Source organism: Opisthocomus hoazin, chromosome Z (assembly GCF_030867145.1).
Source record: "Opisthocomus hoazin isolate bOpiHoa1 chromosome Z, bOpiHoa1.hap1, whole genome shotgun sequence".
Classification (NCBI taxonomy): domain Eukaryota; kingdom Metazoa; phylum Chordata; class Aves; order Opisthocomiformes; family Opisthocomidae; genus Opisthocomus; species Opisthocomus hoazin.
Genome location: NC_134454.1, coordinates 24,261,638 through 24,283,451, shown reverse-complemented (window position 1 = coordinate 24,283,451; position 21,814 = coordinate 24,261,638). Strand labels below are relative to the sequence as shown.

Here is a 21,814-nt window from a genome sequence, read left to right as displayed (position 1 = left end):
AATGTAAAATGAATGTAAAAAAATACATACGCTGAACTACAATTCAAAGGTAGCAACAAAATTGCACTTTAATTGCATCCTTTTACATTAATGCAATTTTTTCCTTCTAAAAGATTACTGATACAAAGAATCTGAAAATCCATTTTCCATTGTTCTTTTGGGACTGGATGTGACATTCAGGCTGAAGGAATAGACTGAAGACTGAGAACTGGCTCTGTTGTGCATAAAACTGTAGGATGTGTCAGGTTCAGCTTGCAATGCCAAAAAATCTGGGATACAACTCTGGTCAGGCTGAATTCTCAGCTTGAAGCCATGGTGATGTTTGAAGTCCCTCTTGATTCCTGGAGTAAAATAAAGTAATAATAACAATAACAAAAAAAACAAAAACAAAAACAAAAACCCAATCTACATTTACTGTTAAACAAGCAAGAAAAATAAATTCACTATGCCTTTCGCAAAGGTATGTATATGAAGTATTTTCAAGTGTTTGCTTATTGTTTCAAACACTTATTTAAAATACATAGCAGCTGAATATACATATTAGTCTTTAATAAGCAGGAACAAAGGACATTAGCTACAGTATTCTGCACTACTAAATGTTGAGAAACAATAAGCTACTTTATCTGAAATGCTACAAATACAGAAAACTTCTACCACTCCTCATTATCATTTCTAGGGTGTATTTTTTTTAGTCAAGTAAACAAACTTTTCTACTGTCTCTCTGTCACTGTTGTTAGGAAAAATATGCCATGCTAACTGTGGAAGGTATTCATTTACTTTTGAATATATTTTATCACCAATTGAAATCAAACACTTAATACTCTTCAAATGTTAGCCTGGTAGAAGATGGCCAGAGAATATAGACTGAACGTATGTTGATGGGGAACATGATTCATATTTCAATGAGTCTCGACATTCAGTCAAACAGTTATAAAGGTTAGACCAGTTAAAATTCAACATTAAAAAACTTCCAGTTCCAAAACATCGTGCACCGTACTTTGAAATATTGTGGATAATATCAGTATATCAGCATTAATAACCTTTTTAAATGCTAAATAAAGACACTCTGTATTTCCTTAAATATTTATAATAATAAACAAACTTCAGAAAACACAATGCCATATTGCTCTTCTGCCCTTTACCAAGGTATTTTACCCAATGCACTACATAGCTGTGGAAATAACAATCAATTATTTCATCAGGTCATAAAAAGTGTGAAAACTTTGCATGCAAAGCATAATTACAGAAAGGATAAAAGTTAAGATACTGAAAGACCGCTGAGGTTTTAAACACTCTCTCTTCAGCATTTCACGAAAACTATACTTGCACATATAAACACACACAGGGGCAGAAATGTGTATATACAGAGGCACAGATTGCAACACACATACTCACAGATATCCAGAAGCAGAAGGGGGTGTGTGTGTATACTCGTATTTCAACAAATCCAGACTCCATCATATGTATAAAGACACATTGATGAAAGATTCCCCTTTCCTCTACTACTGCTGGAGAAAAATCAATGGTTGCCTCTAACATCTACTTCAACAGTTGTCTTTGATGTGGACTCTTTCTGATTCCCTGATTCACCACAAGCCATACTGCAGCTACTGTAAACAGCTAGGTTATGTTAAGACTTTCATTAAGAACCCATGCAGTAACCAATTTAGATGACTACTTCAAGATACTTAAAACGAGGTAGTGTCTTGAGTTTTTCTAAACTATGGTGGTGATGAGGATGAGATAACCAGCAGAACTGGCAAGTATGATCTGTAACACTTGAGCCTTTCTGTCCTTCTCGGCTCAACGCTACGCAGAATGGCAACCACTAAAAAGTCAAGGCACAAACGAGATTTACTGCATTTGTATCAGCACACCTAAAAGCAGATCTCAACGAAGGTATCCACTTATCACACCAATTAATAGTCTATTACTTGTACCCTTCAATCAGCTGACCACATAGCCAAAATTCTAAAATAAATCATTCATAAAAAAATATGACATTGAAATATGCAAATAACTTGTAATGTTCTAAAACCACTTCTGTGTGTAAAAAAGTAAAATCAATAAGATATAAGCAATATACAGGTTTCACTCTGGATGCAAATATTGAAGACAAATTTAAACACACTGGTTTGTACTGCTTTCAACTTCTCAACTAACCAGCATATCACTATAAACAAAAATCACGTGCTACAATTACACTCTCATATTATTATTTTTCCAGATGTAGTGAGGGGTTTTTGTGAAGAATATGGCATCAAAATCCAAGTAAGGAGATAAGAAATCAGATTTCCTTTGAGAGTTGCAAAAAAAAAATTATATGAAACTTAATGATTGGCAGCAAGTCAATAGACTATGTTACAGTAAAAGCTTCACTGTTGGGGGAAAAAAGCTCTGTTTCAGTTACCCAGATCCTGTGCTGTACTTTCTACAAAGAACAGAATACTATTCACTGAATAGAAGGGAAATCGGATCTAATAGCAATGTGATAGATGTTTAAAAAAAAATAAAATCTTGGCTGTTACTCATAAGAACTGTTTTGATCCAGTATCATTATATACACGTATGATGAATCAGAAAATAGGATTCTATAGGCTAGAAGAAAAAATACTCATAACTGTTGTAACACTTATTGTTTGAACACATAGCTGTATGCAGGAATTTTAAAGGCAGTTATAATTTCCCCAACAGGCCTCTTTCAACTTTATGGTATTTAGACACATTTCTAAAACACATATTAAATTGACAAACTCAAATGACTATGCCAGAGCTGTGATGATATCCATCATCTAAATACACATTTATGTAATTTTTAAAAGAGCAATTATGTATCTTAAATAAGGTGTCTGTTCAGGTAAATCTTTCGCATAGCACTTTTATTTACCCGATAAGCTGTAAATGATTCCATTTAAACTGTTACACTTCATCAGATAAATAGATATTTAGGACACAATACGTCTAGCAAAAATATGCTTTCAAAATATTTATGTAACATAGTAATTGGTCATATCCTATGGTCATTTTTCAAAGTTTGATAGCCTAACTTTCTAAAACGTATTTTCCCAAAGACCAAAATATGAAAGGTTAGTCTATATTATGGCATAATTGCTTTTTAAACTATTGTTAACTCAGGCAATTTTTTAGTATTGGACATGGAAAAAGATTTCTAAAGCAATTCTTCTCTACAGTTTTTCTTCTGTGACCAATGTATGATCACATTTAGGATCTAGTTTGCAGGTTGTCTTATGACACACAAGCTGTTTTACCAAAGTTCAAACTGACTTTTAGTGGGTTGCTTAATTATGTATGATATCATGAGGAAATACTATAATACCGTCACATATTCTATCCTTATATATGTTTTAATTGCAACGTCAGTCTACTCTAAAGTAACATGTTGTGATCAGAGACAGCTCATTTTGCCTTTATGTATCAGTTCTTGTGGAATAATACACACAGACACTTGGAATTAAAAGACTATGCACATGTTATGAAAGTGGCGCAAACAGGTAACTACATAAAGAAACTCACTATTAGAAGTACATAGTTTATCTTCAATTATAGGAGTAAAATCTATAACCAAAGCTAAAGCCACAAATTGGTCATAAAGGTTTCAGCCTTCAAAGCCTACACAAGGATAATTTTACTGGACCACAATTTTCACTATAATACTCACTACAAGTTTCCAGTTGCCCTCTACTATTTGTATGTTATAACAATAACTCCTTCCAATTTTGGGATTTCCCACCACTAATTTTAGTCACTTTAAACTGCTTTCAAATACCCAATTTCAAAACACAGTAGCCCAAACTTGCCTTTCTTATGACACTTAACAATATACACTATTAAAAAATCAGAATAATAAAAAGTGGTAAGGTTTTTGTGAGTTAAGGCTTCTGGGCTCTGAGTAAAAAGCCTGCATACATGGCTTCGACCGAGGTAAGAAAGTACTGAAACTGCTTAGAATCAACAGAAAATGACTGAGTAAGGAACAAAGTAAAAGGGTGGAAAGACTAATACTGAAGTTACAACATAACACAGGGACTCAGATATAGGGGTTCCCTGTGTGATGATGCAGACGCAGTAGTAAGTTCAGTGTTACATCTCAAGGTAAATTAAAGACAATTGTTGAATTACAAGGTCCAAGTGTCATCTGGAAAACATCAGATTACAGGAAACTTATGTGTGTGAGGATGCCTAACAGCAAGCCAAAGTGCAGCGGGATGAATAGGCTGTAGTTTCTTCTGAATTCTAGCAACCCCTAAAATCTCTGGAAAGGCTATAGCACAGGCCCTGAAGAGTAGGAAGAAATGTAAGGTAAGCACAGACACAGAGTGCGAAGGGGGGAAAGTAGGAAACAGTCAATATATTTCTCCAGAATTGATTTCTGATACTGATCCCTCTCACCCCAACTCCAGAACATACACGTTACACAATAATACAAGCAGACAGCAAATCAAATGGCCAATTATGTTCTTTTTAGCTTCTCCCACCTATGCTATCACTGTAGCTTGCATCATGTCACTGTAGCAATAGCAATTCCAGTAAGTGTTAAAGAAACCACCACTGTCTTTGACAACCATTTTGCAGCACTTACGTGGAAAACCTATTTCCCTATAGAGAAAGATGTACATTTTCAGACCATTCACAACCTCCTTGTCAGACTGCTTTTTCCAAAACTGAGAGGCCTTTTGCCAGACAATGCCAATGGACTTTCAGTATGCCGCTCATTCTTTTGCTGTTAAAAGTAGCTCCAAGAGCCCTTTCTCAATCCCAGTGAAATAAATAAAACATCAGAGTGATGAAAATGCTAGAAATCGGTGATTAAAATGGAAAGTATTAGTAGTGGCTGTCAGTACAATACAGTGCTAGTTAACAAACTTTGAAAAAGCAGGAATGTGTGCTGGCCAAAACTGGAAACTTTGCTTCCCATGTCAATGATTTTGCAATTCTGTATGCTGAGGCAGTAGGACTAAATTGGTGCTCTGACACAAAGTAGGAAAATGGTAACATTCGGTATAAATTTTAATTGTCAGCACTCCTGCCTGGATTCTGCAAACAATTTGCTATCAGAGAATAACTCAATGGGCTGCCATCTCATTACATACTAAATCAGAAAGGTAGACACACAACACACTTGGGGTGCTGCTAGCCAACAATACTAATGGTTTTTCATTATCAAAGAATTCCCTCTTCCACTTTCAGGAGTTTTTAAACAAACATATGAGTCTGAAATATCTGGAAACAATTCTCCTCCCCAGTTTTCTAATACTTTAGCATTTAATTCGTTCAGTGAATCACACTCTAGAGGCTCAATTAAAAGCAATTAAGAGAAAGATTTCATAATATTTGTTTTTCTAAAAGAAAATCCTGGTTCATTCAAACATACTTAAACCTGGTATGTTTGAAGAATGCACAGGATTGGATGGATTGTCATATCAGACAAACACCTTATCTTCATTGTTTTGTTGGCTTAAAGACAAGTAATTCGGTTTTACATTGCTAATTTTGATGACTTCTAAATATTTTGGCCCAAATCCACCATACAGCCCATACAGTAAGTTTCTCTTCCAGATGTTTTATTGGAATACACACAGAAGTCTCCTATTATTAGGTCAAATTCTCTGCACTACACTAATAATATCAAAACATTAGGCAAACTACATAGTGCACTATTTTCATGGTGAAATGCTCAGTCTCTATTAATTTCAATCCAAGTTTCCAAATTCTTTAGTACTTTTTGCCCGTGCTGCCTACCATTGTCTTTCCACTCTTTCAAGAACAGAAGCCACACTTACTTTTTTAACCTGAGCTAACGCAAATGCCTATTGGTTTATCTTGTGCTCTGTGTTGGGAACAACATTGAAAGGTACACTGTACTCTTTCTAAACTGCTGTCACACCTCTCCATGTTTTGCATCCATGTACAAGATCGTTGCTATCTTTAACGGATGCTCCTCTTGCTTCCAAGAAAGCCTTTCCTGCTGTGTGAGTTTTCCCACAGCTATTTCTTGCCTCAGATCAGTCTCTCTCTCTCTCTCATGGTTCCTTCTCAGTTCCTCACTTCTTTCTAGCAAGAAGAGGAGAAGGTGACTATAACCAGAGACTAAAACACTCATGACATATCATGCTGAGGCACAAGTGGCTTATGAAGCAGTCCTCCCCGCACAGCCTTTTCTTCTGCCCGTGCTAGCAGGAAAACAGTCCTTATCCAACTAGTTAAAGTGTCAAACTTCATATTCTCACCAGAAATGTATTCAGTCATCAGCTGAATTCCTAGGCACAGTGTGGCTGTCTGACGTAAGCCTTCAAAGTTTTGTCTGAGTCGCATGTATACTGCCGCTCTAGCAGAAAAAGGAAAAAAGTGTATTTACATTCATTTTGCCAAACATTAGCATCTTCTGTCCAATCATTTGAATGCAGAAGTGTTAGGAGAAAACAGCTTAGAGAACAAGGGTTGACACATACAGTGTGAAATCTTAAGGTGCTTGAATGCAATGAGGGAGAAAGTGAGACAGAACCACATTTCATCTCCCTAACTGTGCTATAGTCCACATGAACTTTGTGACAGGTCTCTGTCTCTCAGCCACACTTCACTAGCTTCTGCTGACATTCAGCTGTCAGACAGCAACCCTTTACCATGCCCCCAACATGCTCTACAGCTTCACCCAATTAACTCGCTTTCACTTGACATTGCAGCAAAAAGCTTCATAATAGGTGGTCAAGGTGCATGGTGTCTGCTTGCCCTCTAACTGCTCACACACAGCAAAATGCTTAACTACCTTCCTTTTTGTCTGTTTGCTCTGAACTGATGCCACTACAATTTAGGCATTCTGCTACTAAACAGGACAAGGACAGCAAACCTTTTCCAGTGGTGCATAAATCTATCTTTTACCAAAGACTAGTTCTAATGCAGAATCCTAGAGCTAATCATCATAAACATTTCGGCAAAACAAGAAATTACAGTGATTCAGTAAAATACATAAATCACTTTATAATTAATAAAGATATACTGTATTAGCAGTATGGATACAAGGGGAAAGAGGGAAAAAGTAATTATTTCTAATAGTAACATTTAACAACGTAAAGAAGAAAGGTCTAGGAACAATGAAAGTGTGTTTATGATTCAGCTTTCTTGCATTAAAAGATCTTTAGGCATTCAGAAGATTAATTTTTACTATGCATTTCTGCCAAATATGCAATATTTTTGAGGAATAATATTCAGGAATACAAATCCATCTAGCTACCAAAACAAATGAACTATTAAAAAAATGGAAATCAACATTTTAGGATTCTCCTGATAGCCTACATAAAAATGAGAACAAACGTGGAACTGGCTGTTACTTTGGAGATAGATGCCTTGAGAACACTCCAGTTTGCTCCCTACTTCTCTCAAGTATTTTTGTATTAAGTACATGGAATAGGTCAGAAAATGCCTTTGAAAATCCCGCACGCACAAAGTACTGACAATGTTGAAGCACTCTTGGCTGAAAAGGCACACCATTAGCCCAGGGTGGAACAGCCTGGTGTCTGGGCAACGGAATTGGGACAGTGGCTGTAACGAACACCTTCTGGTGGCCTTCTGGGCTTCAACCACCAGAACTCCAGAAAGGCAAGACTCCACGCACTATCCACGAAGCCCCTTCAGATTCTGCTGTTTGCTAAACTACAGTTACGTAACCTACTTGCTTTCCCAGCATATCTACAGGGACAGGTCCCCTTCAAGCTCTCTAAAAAACATCGAAAGCACATTTTTTCACACAGGAAATCTGATTTTCATAAAGAGAAGAAGACATGCAGTGTGTAGAAAGTGGAAGCTGAAGAGAAGCCATAAGCATGAAAGACAGAAAACAAGGAAATTTATTGATTGGTATGTAAAACAAACTCCTTCCTGGACAGGAATTTATGGCAAGTACATAGGACCAACTTCTCTTTATGCAAGGTGGTGAAAAGAAGCAAATCATAAGGACTTTGAACTGAGGCAAAAATGGGTAGTTTTGCAGCAATGAAAAAAAATGTAGCTAACATCTCACACGGATTTCAAGGAGGAAAATGGTATTACTCAGACTTCAAACGAAGTGCCAAGGACACATAAGGCCTCTTGGAGAGAATATTATGCAGATCTCTCAAAAAATCTTTAGGTGAGCAAAAAGTGATTTTGGTCCACTTGATTGTGAGAATATAATCTGGTGTTGTCCATAATTCTGAAGTGAGAAGGGAAATGCTGATCTCATGAATTGACAGCCTTTACCATCCCCTAACAAACAGCTGATTGATGTTAGCTCTTAGGAGACAACAGAATTAGGATCATAAACTAGATACAGATGTGGTTTATGCAACCTATCTGCACTTATTTGAAAAACAGACTGATTGTAATCTGTTATCCAAAATACAAACACTTGCATGCTGAGTAAGAACATTTGCATTTGCCTTAGACTACAGGCTAATCTAAGTATTTCTCAGTTCATCTAAATAACTACTAAACTGAGTACCTCTTAAAAAGATCCTCTAATAATAGAGAAAAAAAAGATTGACTTGTACCACATGCTTAGAAGTGAACTGTTACTACTGTCAACTTCATTTTCTCAAAATGAATGTTTATTATTAAAATCATCAGTGTATTAGGAGGACAAAGGGTTACACCCTTTTAGCACTGGCCAATGCAGTGTACGTTTTCTGGACTGTCCACTGCAGATGTGTAGCCTGATACCTTCCAGCCAAAATTCTGATAAGGGCTCCAACCCCCTTCCCCATAAACTAGCTTAGAGAAAGATTTCCTGGGAAGAGGTACATTTGGCTCCCTGCAGGTTTTGGATAGTTTTCAAACTTTTGTTTGCTTATCCGAACCAAGCACTTTAATGTTCATTCATCCCCAGTAAAACCTAGTTGAAGTAACTTCAGGAGGGAATTACTCCTTCTCCCACAGATTGCACGGAGTATCTGAAGCACTGTATATTCCATAGAGTTCTAAAGGGTAGTCTTATAATAGTAATGGTCAGGGAAAACACTTGGCTTTCCAGCAGTACTGCTTATAAAATCGCAGTTGATATCCGAATGGCCTAAAAAATATATGTAAGCTCAATTTCAGTTGATGGCTAACATGTAGGTCTTTTGTAAATGCAAGATCCAAATTACACTAACTGGGCAAGGAATCAAGCTTATCAGTTATAAACAACTTGAGTGTGGGTGAGCTAGGTTTACAGTCTCTATTGGTTTTGGCTGAATTTATATACACAGTTATACTTCAGACTGAAATTAAATTTAAAAAAAAAATCTAATAATTAATTCAACAGACCTTTTCATATTTATAAGATTCCTGAGCACAATCAGCCTCTAAGAACTGCTCTTAACTCAGGTAGTAGACCACCACTTTCTGCGATGCTGAACACACAGTTTGAGTGAGTCCACTAGGCAAATGGAACTAATATTGTCTGCATACCAATCACAATTCTGTGAATCCACATTAAAAAAATGCTAATGGAATGTCATCCTCTTGTATGTATAAGCCAAATGTGTGTTCTGAAAACACAGAAGAGTTAAAACAAAACAAAAAAACCCCAAAACTAAAAACCCACAAAAAAACAAACCAAGAACCAGTACGCACCACCACCACATACAAGACTACAAACTTTCATCAGGCACATAAAACTTTTATGAGCTGAGCCATGAAGAACATAGAAGGATACTTCAAGAGACGTTTTGGTCTCTTGACACAAGAAAGCCATAACACAACTTTACAAAATCGTTTTACACAGGGATATTTCAGTAATTTAGTGTGCCTTGTACATTCCAGAATGATATCTTAAATTCCTTTATTCAGAGCTCCTGACTAGATTATGCTCTTCTAAAAAAATCTCATATTTAAAGTGTAGTAAACTTCAGTAAGTTATTAAACCAGAAATTTCTAAAGCAATAGGATGCTTTGACATGCACAAATTAAAACAAAACTGGCTTACTTTAAATGTGAGGAAGCTTTGCAAAGTTCTGGCCAAGTTACAATGCATATGCAGACTCCCAAAAGAGTGCAATGCATTTACTAGACCCTGTGAAAAAAAACAATGTCACACAGAGTCTGAAAGAGTAACAGGTCCTTGACCATAAGCATATAACCACCATATGAGCTGATCCTTTTGTGAATAAATGAGACCCTCGGTACTCCACAAAAGCTGAAAAATCAGTGAATTATCTCATTATTGTAGCTCTGACCTCCAAGGGCTTTCTTTGTCAAACTACCTGCAACGCCTAGATAGGACAAAAAGCTTTCAAAATATTGGTGAACATACAAATTTAAGAGAGCCAAGTATTGTAACATCAGCTTTATGGTGACATTTACAGAGTGAACTACGGGTTTATGGGCCAATTTCAGTTGAGGGCCAGATCCAAAACTGTGGTGTCTTAAATCAATGTGGCTTTAAAGGCTCCATGGGTCCTCCTCTAAAAAAGCTGTAGGAATTGAAGCAGTTACACCCTCTGAAGAGGATGAAATGGAATCATTGCATCATCATAATGTAACTCTGTTTTCCTAGTATTGGCACAGGGGTTATCAACAGGGAAAATTTTCTGGTGATTAACCACACTATTCTTGCCTATATTTTTTAGTAATTTTTATTACTTACTGTGCATTTTAAATGTACCCTACCTTCCATTAAAAAAAAAAAACAAAGTCAACTGATTGCTTAACAAAAAGAAGGTCTTTCGTTTCGTAGCATTTCTGAAACAAGTCAACAAAATCCCAAATTCTTGTAAAAAGGAAAAGATATAGCTTAAGAAGCACATTTATTTCTAAATCTCTTGCTTTAACTGAACCATTACACAAACCAAAGAAAACAAAAGTTATTTGAAAAAAATGAGATTATTATCATAACATCCTTTTAACTGACAGTGAAGTTCTTTACCCTACTGTGTACTCATTTCACATTTTTAAAATTTATTCAAGTGCTAGTTTATTCAACACGCCAAACTGCTTCAGGGAGCCAGTCTCTGGAGAAAATAGGTCCTTACTATGATCAACTGGAAAAACTGTGCCTCCACTACATAATGTGGGTTTCACAGACTTCCACAAAAAGTTTTGATATGTCACTTTAAAACAACAACAATAAATAAATAAATATATGCTAGGTAAATATGAGTGTGACTTAAATATGTAAAACTCAACAAAAATAAACATTAAGATGTAACTCGCTGACTGTACGCCCTTAAATCATATCAACATTAGAGGAATAAAATTATGAGTTAAGAACAGTGTTATGCTTCATGCCCTAACTCTGAATTTCCTTGTTTTATCTCTGCAAGTTGTACTCTCCAATATATTTTAAAGGGTGGGGGTCTTTTTCCATTTCTCACATTAACTTTTTTGCTTACAGTATAAAATGCAAGCAATCAGGCAATGGAAGTAGGTAAACACATATATTTCTACAAAAACATGTTACTCTACTGCAAAAATGTCACAGAAAGGAACGTAATGGTTTGTTCTTTTTTTCCCAGTTGAAAAGGATACAAACATGCACAATTATAGAAGGCAGGAGAAAAGAGCATGAAGAAACCAGCAGAAAAACAATCTGATTTTATAAATTCCAGAAAGACTCAAAGTATCGGTTTCTTTAAAGATTGCTATTTAAAGGTTTAAAGCTACCCTTCTTTATCACACTCGTTATCTCCGTTTAACCTGCGGAGGATCCACTCCTCCTTCTCCACTGGGACTAGAGAGGTGAGGTCTGACAGATGAGAAGTCTGCTGTTGTAGGACCAAGGGTGGAGATGATAGCCAGCCCAGTGCTCCCATGACCTTCCTTCCAGTCAGCGCACCAGAAGCTGAGACCAAGATGAGATAGAGCATCAGAGACAACCTTTGCCCGCTATCTGGCACTGAATTCTCAGGTCATGGGGTGTCAGTGGGCTCCCTGCCATTCAAAAGGAAACATTAACCTCTAAACACGAGATTTTGCTTTATCTGTTGAGGGGAATACTTACTTCTCTGCTATTTTACATGTAGTTCTATGTTTAAATAGATTCTCCAAGCCCAATCCAGTTAAATGCAGGACAAATTTCTTTTTTTTTTAAATGGGTGGATGTAGCATTATCCATGCTACCTTATAAGTGGGGCCATGCTGCACACAGACCTGCATTTCTGAGTCTGGCTAAGAAAGAGGCAGACTCCTGCAAACACTGCCCTAGGTCTTGCTCTCTTCTCTTTTCTCCCTGTGAACTGCACAGTGAGCTAGTGGTACAAAGTAAACAAGAAACACCACAAAAGACAACAAAAATCCTTCCACCTGTCATCCCAGTCAATTGAATTGCAAGTCACAGGTAGCATCTACACATCTTGCACTATCTATCAAAGGTAATGCCTGAAGATTGGAACTGAATTTTCTTCTTATAAACAGTCTTTTACATACTTAGCTTGAAACACAAAACCAAACAGGTGTCAGAACAAGAAAATAATTATTCACAACACCATACCTTAAAAGATCTAAATATAAAATATCAAGAAAATATCAGGAAGATGACAATCTGGATTATATAGATTCCTTTGCCATTTAAGTATCCGACCTAGACTCATTCAGGCACAGCTATGCTTTAATCCCCTCCAAAAATTTCTCAGCAAATTCACAGTCTCAGAACAAACAGACATTCCCTTTATGTTTAACCCACACTTTAGCAGGCAATAACAGAAGCTTCCCAGCTCTCTTTCTTGAAATAACTTCTTCAAAAGGGAGGAGGAAGCACCTTCTGGCCTGAGTAAAAGTCCTTGAGTCTGGAAAGAAGTGAATTTGTCTGCCTTTGTAGAGAATATTCCTTTTCTTCTATAAAGCCAGTAAAATTGTGTCCTCGGCTCTGTTCTTTGGTAAAAACTTTTTCCCAGGGTTAAACATCCTGGTCTCTAATATCCAGTTCTCAAAATAACAGCCTGCCTAGCACTCTCAATACTTTTGTTTCTACTGCAGCATTAGTGATTTACGTAACAATATACAAAAGTTTCTTTTAATTGATGTACTGAAAATGAAACTGTCACAAGAAGGCAACTGAAAGAGGGGTGTGTAGAAAACAGGAAGCAAACATAATGCAGCTAGTGAACAAAACTCATTGCACATTATCAGCTAAACACATTTTGAAAGACCACTGCAAAGACATCTAGTAAGAAAGAAGGCATCACAAGGCTGCCTGCCCACTCACAGTTGCCCTTCACTGCAACTGAGGCTTTTCTGAAACATTCAGTTTCAGGAAACCCCAGGTACCATTTTGCAAAGAAAATAAAAGACTAGCTTGTTGCAGTACTTCTCCTTCAAAAACTGAACGAAACGAAGCGTAGGCATTTGCTTCCTTGCCCTCTGCTAATCTGCTGCAGGCAGAGAATGAATGCATTATGATATGATTTTTTACTGGGCAAACTTGAACCTATACTTTAGACTTGCTTCCTTATCCAAATCATTAGTTTCTCTAAATCAATTTCCAATTAGTTGCTCGAGGAGCTACAACTGTTGCACTGGCCTGAGCATTTAGGATAAGAAAGGAATAATGGCTTCGAGTTCCAAGTGTCTTGTTTTCAGTCCTGAGAACTGAGGACCCTTGTTTGAGAGCTAGCAGTTCCAGCACCTCACTAGAAACACATTTCTAATGCCATAGAAATGCAAACCATGAAGGGAAAAAAAGGAAAAGAGATTAGCTCCCTGAAAACATGACCCTCCTTTTTTGCGACTCAGCCAATGACTTGAAAGATTTGTTTTGTGCTTAGCATCGGAACAAACTTGTGGTCATTTAGGAACTTCATGGTTTCCATTAAACTGCACAGCATGGACATTTGGAATTTCATGGCAACTGTGAAGTGAGAATGTAGATCTTACTTTTCCAAAGCACCGGCCTCTGCCGAGAGCTGACACCCACACACATTCACTCACATTCCTTACCCAATTCATGTCATTAAGAAGACTTCAAGAACAGACGAAACAAAGAAAAAAAAAACCAACCAAAACCAAACCAACCCCACTTAAACCTCTTTCTTAAGCACTTGAAAGCAAAATACTACAAGGGAAACGTAATTTTTAAATGCAGTGAACACACTGTGTCCATCTACAGAGCTTACAGCATTAACTCTGCAACTACACTGAAAAGCTGAAGTATTGGAAACCACCTAATTACCCAAACATTTACCTCTCTGCAGGTGTAAATACATGGGTCTAATAAGCCTTCCCACTGCGAAAGCAGTTACTTAAATTATATTAAAATATTAAAAACTATTTAATGAGCTTTTTTCCCCTAAAGTAAATTGAGTGTGTGCCTTAACCTGCTTCAGGCAAAGGAAGTTTCAAGCATATTGGTTTTGAAACTAGCCATTATTTCCCATGTTGCAAAAATGGCAATTTTATTTCCCAACAGCAAATGAAACTGTCAGGAAAATTTAGATGCAATAAAATTGGGTGGTTAAACCAACACGCTGGATTTGGAATAAAACTGAATTAAAGGAATTAAAATTAAGCATTATGTCAGTCAAACTTTATAAAAACTATTTTAAACTGGGAGGTGGTGTGGGTGTTGTTGGGTGGTTGTTTTTTGGGGGTTTTTTTTGCACAAAGTTAGGCTGTGGACTTGGTGAAGTCCACCCGTAACTACCCATTTTATGTCCATCAACAGTGTCACATTTGAAATTTGCGCAATGAAAAATATTTTGCATAAAATGTGTTGCTTCTGGCAACATTTCTGCCTAAATAAAAAGTTGTCAGGCAGTGTGTGACTTTAGTGGTACAGAGTTTTAAAATGGTGGCTTCAGTCCAAGGCTAGCTAATAACGGCTGACATGCACTGGAATCTTGAGGCCTAAATCAACATTGTTTTCACAGCTGTAATTAAGCCACCTAATCAGAAGCACATTTTGACGGGACAGTTTCTGGAAGCCAGACATTACAATTTCTTATGCCTGGAGCGCAGTGGCTCATGAGAGGTCCTCATTTAATTTCAGCTTTTTTTTTAAAAAAAAAAAAAGGCTGTAAAATGAAAAGACTATAAAAAAAGCAGTGTACGGCTGTTGAAATGAAGCAGGCCTATGTGTTCATGCCTTGACCAACCCTGCATCCCACCCTCCTTCGGCTCTCTGCCGAGTCCCCAGCTCTCAAGTGGCAGCTGCACACAGTGAGATTAAGGGCTTCTGCCAAAGTCAACAGATGAGCTGGTCTGAACTGGCTCTCTGTGTGTTCTGATTGTAAATTGCGCTGGTGATGATTAGAGAACTCTAACACAGGATGTCGACTCTTAAAACTGTCCAGAGAAAATAATTTTATTTTTTTTTTAAGTTCAGGAAATTTTTTTAAACTTCTTTTGTGGCTTGGTACATAGTGTTGTGTCTATAACGTTCAGATGATTCAAGCATGAATTCACACAAATGAAGTAACTATATTATTAAAAAAATACATAGTTAGTTGCTCACAGCAAGATCCTTCATTCGGGGATGTTTACGTAGCAGCATTGCTGCTGAACACAATTCTCTGACTAGAACACCCCAGCAATCTTGTGCTTCTATCACCTGCCAGTGGAATACACTCCTAAAATTCAGACTATTTTTGTTGGGTGACTATCACTTCAGGACGTTGTCATACCTGAAACGGCTGAACTGTCTTCCTCCTTTTGCCAGAGCACAGCTACATTAGTAACTTGAACATAAACTTTCAACCCCAGAGGCCACTGTGAAGCTATCAAAACGAAGGCACCAGTCACTGGGGTCTGATTACATTTAGTTCTGCATTTTAATTACATATGGATTCTATTAACTGAACCTTTTGCCTTATAGGCAACGTTTTAATCAAATTACTATAATTTTCAAATATGTTACAATAGTCTGACAAGTTAAAAGTTCACACACCTAGAATATTGGGTATCAAAAAATTTTTGCGTAAATATTCTTTACAAAATAGCAAACGTGTTGTTGGATTACTGTAATTGGTTTTGAACACCTTGCCCTAAGTTACATAATGTGATTTGTAATATCGGTTTCATATTATTATTATTTTTTATTGGTACTACATAATAAATCAATAGTTTAAACTACATGATTTACACTGTTTGGTTACTACTATTACTTGTGTAAGCAATACCACATGATAAGGTGAGCATTTGCACTAGGATACCTGCATTTCTTGGCCACCAACGTTGGCAAGTGCGGCCTAGTTGCTTAAGATCAGGTAAGAAATGCAAATATTTCACTAAAAAAATAGTTTCTGGAAGATATTACTGCTTTGTGGATTCAGCCTGATAGAGACTTCAAGCTTAGCAAATATTAAGAATACCGTTTTCCATTCTTGCCTATACTGGTATTTCTACTCTTTCATGTCTATTATTATTTCAACAGCTGGGAAATTCTCCTAGTTAGCCTGTCAGATTCTTGTTTACTTATTATCACTTTAAGAACATTCATGTGTTTCACAGTAAATATACCACACTGGTAATTAACAGTACTGAGCAAAAGTTACAATAGTTACCCCTATCTTACTGAAAACTGTCCTAGACTATTTCCAAGAAAACACTGCAAGACAAAGGGCAACAATAAAAATAATAACTCTGACTTTTTTTTTGCAAGACAAAGTAAGAACTACTATCTCCAAATCTTTCACAAAACCAGTTCAATTCCAAATCTTTCAAAAAATCTGTTGAGTTCAACTGTGCATCAGGCTAGCATGAAGTACTGGAAAAGCCAAGCAGAGTTTTCATCCAGGACCTGTCTGCTCCTTGCAACATCTGGGAAGAATTCCCCGAGCTACATCAGTCATTTCATGTCCTAACACAGGAGATAAGGCTCCATCCCATGAAAGACGCTCTCTGACATTCAACATGACACCGATGGAGTGACTGTTTTCTCCCATGCAGCAAGTGAATAGGCAGGTAGGTTTTTTTCTTTCTCTCCAGTTCCGTCCTCGTAATTTTAAATGTAAAACATGGCATCCCTGTTAGATGCAGGTCTCAGCCTTGAAACACAGATTGAACTGGTGACAAGGAAACAAAGGGTTATGGGGGGGAGATGTAAAACCACTGCCCTGACCAGCCAGGCTAAGCAGCAAGAAACTGTCAGTGGTGTAGTTAACCGGTAAGTTTGAGTTTTAGATATTTCTTTTCTCTCTCCCCTCCATGAACAGGGTTCAAGTAGAGCATGAGAACTGAGAGCTGATTGCTCTCAGAGAAAAAAAAAGTGTACATTTTGCTTATTGCAGTTCTTCAACATAGAAATATGAGAGCATATGTCGTCTACTAGCATCTCAACAATAAATATGGATTTTTCACGCATAAGATCACTCTATTTGCTTCTCTCACCCTACCAAAACTTATGATTCCTGTATTTTCAGTAATTTAAGTGATATCACTACGCACTTTCAGACAAAGGACAGACACAGCCACAACTGTCAAGGGGAAAAAAAACGAAGGATGATGCAAAGCCACATAAAGCAATGACTGATTTAATTTTCAACCCCAGTTAGGAGAAGCATCCAAAGACAACAGCTGTTTTCGTGCTTAGTTAGAGAACTCTGCTTTTCTTACAGACCTTCACTTCACCCCTCTCACCCATCTGAAGCTCACCTTCTTCCCCTTTCAGTTAAAGATATCCCTTTGGCTCCCCAAATTTCCATTTCTCCACTGCTCTCTTTTCCTTCTCCAAAGCTTTTCTTTCTTCACTGTCTTTACAAATTACCGTATTTTTCCCTTCGGTTTCTACGCTCCTTTAATTCTGAAGTGAGAGCAGAAAACAGAAAGAGTATCTGCACATTCAGGATCAGAAAAACACCTGAAGACTTGTAATATAACAGTGGCTTCTTTTGTTTGCCAAAGCTGATATCAGAATATTTTAAATTCTTAAAATTCTGACAGTAGCGCTGATATCAGGCACAAAAATCTCAGGGCTGAAAGCTACAAAAATACTTTGAGAAATTTCATAATGATTTTACTTCTCTTGTTCCTCATATGTGACAGGTCACGCTGGAAAATACACTGTGACTGCATCCACTCCCCGCGACAGTGTGCTTGCAGCAACAAACTCTTTGGCAGTACAGACACCATAGATTCACTTGCTTGCCATGTGACTAGTACGATGCCACATGTTCCCCCACAGCACCCACAAAGTAATTGCTTATGACTAGACTCCTGCACAGTACAGCAATTAAAAGCTCTCAGTTCAAAGCCTCCTTATTACCGCAACTCTGAACGAAAGTGCAAGTATAGTAATAAACTAATTTATCTCAATAAGAGGTAAAATGGATCAAAGCAGCTGAATCCAGTACTGTTAAAGTAACTGACAAGTGTTTATTTAATAGGAAACCTTGAAGCACAGTCCAGTTCACAATATTTATATTACTAGATGTTGATGAACAAGAAATAGGCAGGAAAAAAGAAATACAAGAACATTTTAGCTGTTATCTTCTCTGCTTACGTACAGATCATGTGTACAGTTAGTTACTACCAGTGAAGTACTTCCACTAAATCCACCTTCTAAGCACATTAAGCTTTCCTAAGGAAAATCGTAAGAAGGCATAAAGGAAGAGACATGTACAGGGAAACAATACAATTTCTTAAATTTCATGGACAAAATGGTGGCACCAGTCCAGTACTGAGTTCAGTGCTCAGTGAAATAATTCTCAATCTTATTTCATGCTAGAGGCTGACTGCTGGTTTCTCTGTTCCTCCTCTAGCAACCTACATCCTTCAAGTCAAGACTACAGTCAAGTCTTCTTAGCTCAACCCTTTTTATTATTAGCTCTACCAATTATAGATATGACCCTTCATGCAGCAAGTTATGGAGGACAGAATTGTGACTGTGGTACTTGCACTTCAGAGAAAGTATATTTTAAAAAACAAGGAAATGCACATAAGTTTAACTGTTATGGTTGCAAAGAAAGACTATTACAAAATGTTAGTTATTTGATAACAGAAATAAAAGAAAGATATTTTAGAAATGTAAGGGAAATTTCAGAAGCATTTGGTAAAGAAAAAAAAACACCAGGAGAAATTAAAAAAAAACACACACCAAAACCAGAAGAGAGACATGGGAATAGGGAATAATAGGAAAAAAAAAAAAAAAAAAAAGAAAGCTTAGGTAGAAAACCAATAATCTGTATTTCAGCCATACTGAATTTTACAGAGTTTCAGGAATAAAAAACACACAGGGCCTTTCTCAGTATAGAGGAAGAATCATCAGAGATGAGTACAATAGACAGATAGCTGGACACTAATGAAGAGTACAGAGACATTCCACTATTGACTCCCCTTCACCCCACATAGTAATTGTCTTCTTTGTAAGCAGTGTTTCTAGCATTCATCTCACCTCTGTCCATTATAATCTTATCCCTTCCTGTTCCTCTCTCTTGGCATTAGCATGAGCACACATAGCAATCTTAAAATCTAAACACTACTGACTAGAAAGAAAGTGGCTGGACTAGAAGCAGACTGGAGGATGGAGACATCAATTCAGAGACTTCGGTAAAAGATGAGGAGTCAGAATCACTGATGTTGCCTTATAGCATCAGTTTTGTTTTTACAATTATCAGCAAAACTCAAAGCAATAGAAGAGGAAGAAAGTGGTGTGAATAGAAAGCAAGGTGATATAGTCAGCAAATTTCAGTACAAAAGGTCAATTAGCAAAGCAGTACCTTCTGAACATGGAAAAGATCAATACTGAAGAATGGCCCAGACTTGGATGCAACAGACAGATGAGAGGGCAAGAACCTTATGCATTTAGCATACAAGCCATCAAGAGATACCCACAACATAGTGAGATAAAATCCAATCTCGTAAGGTAAGAGTCCACACTCTTATGTAGTCTTTTTTGCATAAACCACATACCACGCATAATGCACATAAACCGCATACCACACGGGGTATGCACCTGAAAGACTGTTCAAAAGTGTGTTTCAGCACAGAGTAATAGGTTACTGTTCTAGGAACACAAGCATACATCATATGAAGACCTGCAATTAATACAGTCCAGGTGCTGTGTTTGTCTCCTACACGAAGAGTTTTCCCTGCAGTGTTACTAGAACTGGGTATGTGATTAAACACAGAAACTGTAAAATGTAAGTCACTCTGGAAAGCTGTGATGCCTGAAGTTACTAGAAGTCCTGCTTGACGCAAATTCTGCAAATACTAGGGACAAGCTTTATGAAATACTACAAAACATACAATACTTATACTTCTCTTATGGAAACTTGAGAATCTATCATGCTGCATTTTTTGCCTTTATATTAAAATTGTAAAGCACTTTCTATTAATGCTTATGTTTAGGCTCAAATAAACTGCATCTAAATGAAGAATCATTCTTCTCCCTGAAGGGTTGTACACAACGGCAGCAGATCCTACTACAATGCGAAAAGTATCATCTTTACATTGATACCATACACTGACACAAATTACTTCAAAAGCACTGCATTTAATCACAGGCATCAGAGAGCTGGGGGGGCAAGTTGTTTGTTTTCACTGTAACATATCAAGCCACTGCACAGCCCTTCATAGACAGGACTAGCATAATCTTTGCTAAAAGCTCTCTCATCCAAATGAAAGCAAAGCTCGCTGCAGCAAGTTTGGCAGACTTCCCAATCCTTAGTACACAAGTGGTCCTCTTGATTTAAACAACAAAAACAATCATAACAGGCAAAGGAGCAACCCAATTACGCTGGGCATAGGCTCAGCAGGACACATGTAAACCTATCAGAAAACAAAGAAAGCCTGGTTGGAGGAGAAAAGAAGCAATTTCAGTGAAGCAATTTCATTTAGTTTCTTAGAAAGGTTATGCAGTCACAAATAAAACAAAGCTTTCATTCAACAATTATCATCTCAAGATCTTAAAACTGATTAATATATTTCCTATTTGCACTAAATTCCCATTGTGCTGATCCAATTATAAGGGTAAGAAATTAACAGAATTCTGTTGGAAACAACAAAAGCCACAGCCTTTGAATATATATTTGCTGATGTGTTTATGTCATTTCTATTAGTGATGGCTCTCTTCTTACTGATCTTCTGTTTCAAAAAGACAGACAAACATTTGCTTCACAAGAATAAAAGGAGTGACAGGAGTAAGGTGAGGAGGCTAAAAAAAAACCCCAAACTCCAAAGCTTTCTCCTTTATCCTATGCGGAGAAGTAATGAAAGATGGAAAAGAAATACATGAGTGTAAGCAAGTTGCAGAGCTTACATAGTCTCATTCTAGACATACTTGGCTACATATTTATGGCAGTTTATGTGTCTGGCCTCCCGCCTGCGTGATACAAATACATCTGCATTCAGTAATCCCCCTAGAGAGAGATCTCAGATCTGAAGAATCACCTTATTAGCCTTAAACAAGTCCAAGAATCTTTGTGGGCAACAACATTTTTGACAAGAAAGGATTTCTGAAATCGGATTTTAACCGTGTAACTTTAGTGAGCAGTATTATTCACAACCACAATTGTCTAAAACAAAAAATAATCACGCCTCCACATAAACATTTTTTTTACATGCACATTTAGTAACACTTTATTTTAACATGGTGCTATATCTTTATATGGCTAAATTCTTCATGGCCAAAATTCAACTGTTTACTGTACTGCCAAAAACAAAAAAATCACAATGTATACTTTTCCAGGGACTGCAGCAATGAACAGGTCCTTGTAGAAGATACAGTAGTAAAATTAATCCTTGTGTTAACTCTTACCATCCCCCTTCTCTTCTGGAAAAGTCTCAGCAGGCTTCTGTTGACACTAGTTTTATTTCTCTGTTTATAATGAAATATTACTGTATTTCCCTACAGAAACTATGTGGCAAGAAGGGAGATGCTGGCTAGGAAACCACATCGAAATGACAAAACTTA

At 37.1% G+C, this 21,814-nt stretch overlaps 1 protein-coding gene across 12 annotated transcripts in view; it reads right to left on the bottom strand.

Annotated features, from left to right (window-relative positions):
* Positions 1-257: 257 nt before the first annotated feature.
* Positions 258-21,814, bottom strand: part of CCDC171 (coiled-coil domain containing 171) — a 152,784-nt gene continuing 131,227 nt past the window's right edge. For 10 of the 12 annotated variants that reach the window (XM_075410936.1, XM_075410935.1, XM_075410931.1 and 7 more), the window contains one exon: positions 258-341. The gene's annotated coding sequence lies outside the window, so the exon portion shown is untranslated. Of the gene's footprint in view, positions 342-6,276; positions 6,347-21,814 lie in introns of those variants that run through there. The other 2 variants (XM_075410934.1, XM_075410933.1) reach the window with 2 other exon arrangements.